The sequence below is a fragment of the Halyomorpha halys genome, unplaced genomic scaffold (assembly GCF_000696795.3).
Source record: "Halyomorpha halys isolate HHAL.00 unplaced genomic scaffold, Hhal_1.1 Scaffold239.1, whole genome shotgun sequence".
NCBI lineage: Eukaryota > Metazoa > Arthropoda > Insecta > Hemiptera > Pentatomidae > Halyomorpha > Halyomorpha halys.
The window spans coordinates 280,519-288,660 of NW_027114928.1; the positions used below are offsets into that span (position 1 = coordinate 280,519).

Below are 8,142 nucleotides of genomic sequence, written 5' to 3' on the forward strand. Positions count from 1 at the left end.
AAAGTACCTACTCATATAGGAGAGCACATTGTTATTTGATACGTGTAAATCGAAAAAAATAATCAATGGTTATTATGAAATTTATTTTCTTGAATCCGTAACATCAACCTTTTTTCTACTGCAATATTTCCTAAGTGTGTGTGTTTTTTAATTTTTATTTTTCCAATCCTTCAGCGAAAAATCCTCAATGTATACTTAATTTTCTCATCCCGTTTTCCTTTGTGTACCTTCTAAACTTCCGAATCTCATACTACTAACTTGTACAATATACCCTTTAGATCCGGTTTGGCAATTTCATTATTCTTCTTACTTCCTTTTGGAATTCTTTGCTCATTTCTATTCGTAATTCCTCCTTTTAGCGTCCTTTAAACGCCACTTGATTCTTTCAATTCTTTCATCTATTTTAAAATTCAATCTACGTCACATAACGTAGCACTAACTGTTAAACACACTGGCAGACTGCTGGTAATTAACGGACGTCGTACTTCCATCATTTGCAAACTTTAGTAAATGAAAATAGTCCTTACATTCTTGGATTATTATATTACATAAAGAAAACAAAAATATTAAGATGGTCAGGGGTGCGGTAAGCCAAGATACACAAATAAATAAAACTTATTTATTTGTGTAGAGACTGAATATCAGGTCTTTATCAGGGTGACTTAAGTGAAGATTCCGTTTGAAGTGGTGATCTTCCGGTCATGGGTACGATTCAGGTTGTGATAGATAGTTATTTATTCTATTATATCAGCCTTGGGTCGACCCTCCTGGGGTAAACCCAACCTACAGAAAGTGACTAGCATTTAATTGTGGGAAAAACCTGGTGGTTGCAGTGTAGGACTCCAACGGGAGTCTTAGGCCGACGTAGAAGGAAAAAAAACCGGTTTTGGTTGGCGGTTGACTAAAACATCTTTGACAAAAACCGTTGGTCTAGAAACAGTATTCCACTGAACCCAAAACCCTTTATTGGTTGTTGTAAAGAAATTTGCCTCTTGGGAAGATGAGAGTTTGTGTATTCGACATATAAGCCATCTACTTCAATGAAGAAAGTGTCCAACTGATATTAAAAACCATTTAATTTTACATTGATGTAACGAGTACAATTAAAGTCGTTCGAGCGAGAAAATGAGAAAAAGAAACATGAAATCTATTTTATGAAGCAGTACTTCCGGTAACATCTCAAGATATATCTACCTACCTTAAATTTAAGTTTCCTACAACCATATCGCGGGACTAGTATATTTCATATAGTTTTGTCTTATAGCATATATTATAATATAGAATTGTATTGTACATATTGGAAACTTTGAAATCTAAATATTGGTGATTAGTGATAAATATTCTATTACTAATCATTAATTATTTTATTTTATAAAATATAGTATTTTTTAAATCAACTTATAATAAATTATAAAGAGACTTCTGTACCCGAACGCAAATGTTATCTGAAAGAAATATTATCTATTTTTTTAAATCTTTTCTTATCACTTTTTGTAACGAAAGTTATTTAATTATCATTTCTTCAGAAGTGGCTGGATACACACCCATTTAAACGTCCTTATATTTTAATTAAATATTTCTATTGAATTCTTAATTTTTTTAAGTTTATAACTTATCAGTTATTCGGCTTAAAAGACATCCGATTCGTACATTTTCACCAAATCTGCATAACCTTAAGTTAGCTCACATAAAGGAGTCGGGAATTGTATGAATACATTAAAGGGAGAAACGGAGGGGTGGGGGAGGAATTCCGCTTAAATTAACACAGGAAGGAGCAACGCTTTATAAAGTTGGATTCGGACTCTCTTCAAGCTCTAAACGATTAAATATTTTGTTTTTATAAAACTTTTTGTTAGTTCAGTAACATCCAGGTGATAAGACTAGATTTGCGTATTTATGGGGTTAGATAATTAGTAATATTTCCGAACTTTATTCGGGGATTCAATTTTATTTTTTAAATTATTTAACTAATGAGACTATGGGTACTAAAAATTTATAAAGACATCATAAACTTTGAATTACAATTATTAGTTGAAGAATAAAAAAAACCTTGTATTTATTTAATATTTATATATATTCTACTGGTGATAAGCCAAAAAGTACAAGTTTTACGACCTAAGATTTGCTACTATCTACTAAGTCTGAACGCTAAATTTATGCTTCACTAATTCTCCGTAAAATATATGTAATTCATCGCATGTATTATATATGTATGAAGTACCAATTCTATTTTAATTAAGGGTACAAACAAAAAAATTATATATGAAAATATTACATTTATTTGTAAATTCACGCCTGCCTCGTGTCATAAATTAATATTTTTCCCTAACTCCTTAATCACACAAACCCACTAGCTTCTAACCTTGCTTCCTCTCCAATTCCTGACAATCCTTCGAGGCGCCTGAAAAGAAGATGGCCCCGAGACCTGCTAATGTAAAACGTCATTAGAGTGCTACCAATGGGTAGTTTCTCTACACGCCTGTAACACTCAAATTCAACTGAGATCAAATTTACTAAATGTATTATAATGTACAGTTGTAAATAGCAATAAATAAATATATTTAAAAAAAAAGAAGTGATATTCTGTTATATTCCGATATTATTAGAGAAACGAGATACAGGACAGAAGATACTCAGTGTACTCCACTTTCCCCTCTTGATCGTACTTCGAGTCGTCCATTGAGAACCTCCTAGACGCCATCTTGTTCGAAAACACTAAAGCCGTGTAAGGAAGAGGCGTAGATGCATCTGACGACACATGGAATAAATCGATAGTCGCTCTCCCTTGGGGTCTGCCTTAGTGCTTCTTATACAAACTCTTTATTCCCCTCTTGGCCCTCCCTGAATTATTAGGTCTGTACTTGACGGGTCGGACTTCGTTTATATACAAAGGGGGGTAGATGAAGTTTATGTTGTTTTATCTATAATACATGCTTCTTCAAACATAAAAATGAAATTTATTACAGTAATATTTTGGTGATTTACTGTCATTGATTAATTAAGATATGATTTACTAAAATTTACAAATTATTAGTTTTATTTATTAATCAAATGGAATATGTAAAACTTGTGATTTTAGTCTTGGAAATCGGGGAATTATCTACTTGATATTAACATTTTATTCATCGTAACTAAGTAAATATCAATAAACTAAATAATAAGGCTAAAAAACGAAAAAAAAACAACACATTCCTCTAAAATACTTTAAATTTCGTTTATTATAGAAAATAAACAGCTCTCATTGTTGGCATATACTCGTATATCCTATTATTACTTCCAGTGCAACGCTTGTTTAGGCTTTGTAGCAGAACTTTCTTCCCTACCAGCACTTTATAACCTCAGAAGGGATATCTGAACAACATGAGAAGTTGTAAATAAAATTAATAATTAGATTTATCATGATTTTTATTTTTTGGAAAATTAAGTGGCATTGTTTATATTCATATTTTCGGTCATTGTTAAAATGCTATTGTAGTAAGGTTATGAAATATTTTGTTTTTCTACTTGATTATAACTCAGATCAGTATTTCTGTTGTATGGAAAAAAATAATAATGACTCATACTATTCTTAATTTACATCTGGTTTATAATTATAATTTCAGAGCGCTTTCCAAATTATAATGTATATAAAATGCTATTTTCAATATGTATGTCTTATAGTAGTGATCTTGTTTTACTTAGGGTTGAAGTAATAGTTATTAAAAATTAATTTACTAATGTGGGCTGTGTCAATGAAAGGTCAAAGTTACAACTTTTATGTTGTTTTGGTAAATGATAATTTAGCTATTAGTAAAATAAATTTAGGTCTGTCGTGCTCACAAGGGATGTTTTTGGTTTAATCTTTTCGTACTGGTATTAAAAAAAAAAGTTATACTTTAAAATTTTCTCTAATTTCTTAAGGGGTCTTTTATAATGTAATTTATATATATAGTTAAACTTCCTTCAGTATTTTTGTTTGTTAACTAACAGATTAAACGTTCGAAAAATTCGGTAAATTATGTTTAAAATATTACAATAATTTAGTTTACTATAAATATAAATAAAAAAACCTTTTGTATTAAGAATCATAAATAATGAAATATAAAATTAAATAGTATATTTTATATTTCAAAAATATTATTTCTTTAAAAACTGAATTAAGAAGATACTGCAAAATAAAACCTAAGCATACATTATGTAAATTATATCAATACAATATATATGCAGTAAACATTGCACTGACTGCATTGTGACAGTCTATGCAATTACTTAAAAATTATAAGTATATAGAAAAATGTTTATAAGAAAAAATCTAATTAATAAAATCGTATTTATAAAATATATTGTGATAGTGAAAAAAAAAGATTGCATTGATACTTAAACAAATTTTATACGTACTTTTATCTATGACTACAAATACATTAATTAGCAAAATAAATATCCATATAAATTTGTCTTTTTTTTAATGTTTTCATAATTTTTGTTTGGATTAATTAGGAAAGTGACCTGTATATTTTCCATTAATAATAGATCGTAATATTACCGTTAGAAACAAATGGCTAAGTGAAAGTTGCTTAAAAAAATAACTGTCATTTTTTTAAATAGAAAAATTATAATTGTTACATTTTCAAAAATTAATATTTTCTGTAATTATTTTTCAGTAATTGTTTGGAATATTTTTTCACATTGTTTTGTGGTTTTATGGATTTGTCATGAAATAGGCTAACAGTGACCATTGTTAAAACTTTTTATTTTTCAAAAGTTCACGTCCTCACTTTCGTAAGCTTCGTATTGTAGTTGAAATAATTCTATTTTTTTTATAATAGATTTTAAGTGTTTACAGCTACCCACCTTGTAAATAAGAAATTTTCCAATTTTTGTATTTTTATTTTTATTGCGAATTGCTAATTATACGTTTAATAGCGGTAGGACAGACCAGCCGTGACGTAAGCTGTGGACCGGAGAGGTTAGGAATCGAACCCCATGGGGAGGAGACAGTCCCCATGGGAACACGGTGGGGAGTATTATCTCCCTCCCAGAGCAAGACACCAATGTAGGAGGGTGGGGGGGGGGGTTCTACAAAATGCCGGATCGATGTAGTGCCAGCTTTGATTAGGTTCCGATTAGCTGTTATCACTTCCTCTCTTATCTAAAGTCTCCTTTATTCTCTACACTCGTGCTCATTTAAAATACATTAGTACCTTGTCTAATGACGCTAATAGCCTTGTCTATCTGTCTGTTAGGGATGTCTTCGGGAGTTTGTTCAACCTAAACTATTTCAGTAATGATAATAACTAAACTTTGCTAACACAGTTTTTAATTACTAAATTTTCAATGAGTAAGGATACCTATACTTACAATTAGTCAATATTAATTAGAACTTGTATTTAATTTAGGAATCTTCCAAAATATTAATTGCCTACAATAGGAAACATTAAAACAAGTGTATATACATAAATAAAATGATGAAGTATACACATTACCAATATTAGGTTAGTAAAACAAGTTTTGTTATTTGTTATTATTGAAAATGTTTTCCTGAATTATGTAGCAGTATGAGTTAAAACAAGTTGTATTGAGAGGAGTTGTAACTCTTAGAGCATTGTGGTTATTTTTATATTGCGATAAATATTGAGTTATTTCCAGTTTCCTGTAATTAGGAACTACTTAAAACTCTATTCTTAAAATGTATACCTATCAACAGTTTTAGTTAAATTATATAACACATATTAAAATGTTTGGCTAAGAATATTTCTCTAACTATAAATATTTTTATTTCATTGTACAATTTTATTGATATTTCTATTATTAACTAATTTGGCGTTAATAACAGAAATTCCAATGAAATATAATTTAACTATTTTCTTTTTCAACCAAAATATCTCACTTTATTTCATTCGTTTATTTCGTGGATTAAATGTCAAATTTAAAATAAATGAATATAAAATTAATGTGTTAAAAATTATTTGTATGGTTTAATTACAACAATCACATTTTTTGCTGTGAACAATCATATATAAAATGTGGAAAATCTCTAATTTAAATAAAATAAGGTTACTTTAGTTTCAAACAGTTAATCTAAATAGGATTCTTTGAGTTTTGATGGTTTAAACCTTCAGAAAAACGTACATTGCAATATGAAAAATAATAATATGTCAATAATTAATTTTTGGCAAAATGTTAGTTTTGAAGTTGACCTTTCATTTGAAAGATGTATTTATTTTTCTGTTCAATTTTTTTAAAATTTCTTCCTGTCATTAACGTGTGACAATAACTGAATAAGGGGCTTGACAGTTGTTATCAGTACTATTATGTTAATAAAAATCATGAAATAATTTCTTATCAAAGAGATGTCAACAGACGAAATATTTTCAGCCTTCTAAAGTTATTTTTCTAGCATTTATATTTCAGCTTTTCCTGAAATAAAATAAAGAAATATATGAAACTTTATTTTGATGACGCGATATTAGGCATAATATCTTCACTAGTTGAAGAAAAATACCTATAAAAATACGTAAAACTAAAATAAGGAGATAGTAAACTAAAGTAATTGAAGTTGTGAACATAGTGTAAACACTTTTAATTAATGATTAAATTTATAATGTGTAAATAAATTAAGGAAGAATGTAATTACATATGAATTCTAATGCACTTGATGACGAAGAGAGAATACAGAAAATTTGACTTGAAATTTTAATAAATATATAAAGGTATAAATAAGAAGGAGTCGTTTCCTTCGTTCTTGTTTTCGGTCATCAACACCATTTATTTCTTATTTATTTATGCTTATATTAATATTATTACTTAATTTTTTAGTTGTTCGAAGTTATATTTATTTTTTTATTTAATATTTATATATTTTTTGCTTATTCGATATAATTTTTGTGATAGTAAATTTTATGTTTAAATATTGAAATATTTATCATACTGTTTTACTATAGTCCCTAAGATTGTTAATACATCAGGGTTTAATTTAAAACTATTCAAACATAGGGGTGATGTGAAATACGGGCATTCCAGAAAGATATGGTTAATTGTCATATTGTTATTACTGGCATTATTACAATACCGTTACAATTATTATATGTTATTATAACACTCACATGAAGGAGGAGTCATTTCACCTAATATAATCAGAAAACTCATCTTTCAATTACCTACTGTAGTAGAATGCCATTAAAAGAATTTTTTGTAATATATCCCTTGCAAGAGAAATCTCATCGCAAAAATATAAGATTAAAATATTTATCAGAATTCCTTTTCCTGGACCGACCTACATGAAAGACAAGTATCGTCGCCGCAGTATAAATCTATGGGCGATATTAGCCGGATTACTCCTGTCGCAGGCTCGTGCCCCTCAGCCTAATCCAGCGTTGCCTTTTATAATTTATAGGAACGGATAGGTCCGTCCCTCCCATCCTGGTTGCCCCCTCTCCCATCCTGGTTGCCCCCCTCCCATCCTGGCTACCCCCTTCCTCATGGCCATCCTCTTCCCCTAATAGATAAATAAATTATTTTCTAGCTTCCGAGGCTTGCTTCTCTTGATTATTTCCGACGATATAGTCACGTAGCAATGCCAGAGAAGAACTGATTGTTTTCGATAATTAATTTAATTTTCAGGTGACCTACTTGTATTTTAATAAAATAATAATGTGATATTTTTATTTTTTAACGTGATACGTTATGTCATCCGTTATATAGACAGCTTTAAGTATTCAAGTATGTTCCTTATCACATGCAATGCATCTCTGAAACGTTTCCCAATACTTATAGATCAAAAGCTCGGAGAAAAATAAGACATTTTTTCACTTCAATTTTTGTCAAAATTGATGACTTTCATTCATTGTAAAGTAGAGTAGATTTACTAAACTGAAAGTTGTTTACATTAATAGTTTCCGCAATAAAGTTTTTCAAATAATAAAAACATAATATTTTGCGAAAACTAGTACTGCTATGAACGGTGTTCAAAAGTCTCAATTGTTAGTGTACATTAGTTCTCAATTGAGTAGTAGTAGCAGTTTCAATGATTTACATCAAAAGATAATTGGCAAAATTTTTATTTCGTTGATTGGAAAAAACTTTTGCTTAAAACAACTATATCTCAGGAACCATTCATTGTAGTTACAGATCCCTATTCCTTGATGACGTTTATCTTCACAGTAG

At 29.2% G+C, this 8,142-nt stretch overlaps 1 protein-coding gene across 1 annotated transcript in view; it reads right to left on the minus strand.

Moving 5' to 3' along the window:
- Positions 1-8,142, minus strand: part of kn (EBF transcription factor knot) — a 137,651-nt gene that overhangs the window by 18,821 nt on the left and 110,688 nt on the right. The gene's annotated exons all lie outside the window — the stretch shown is intronic.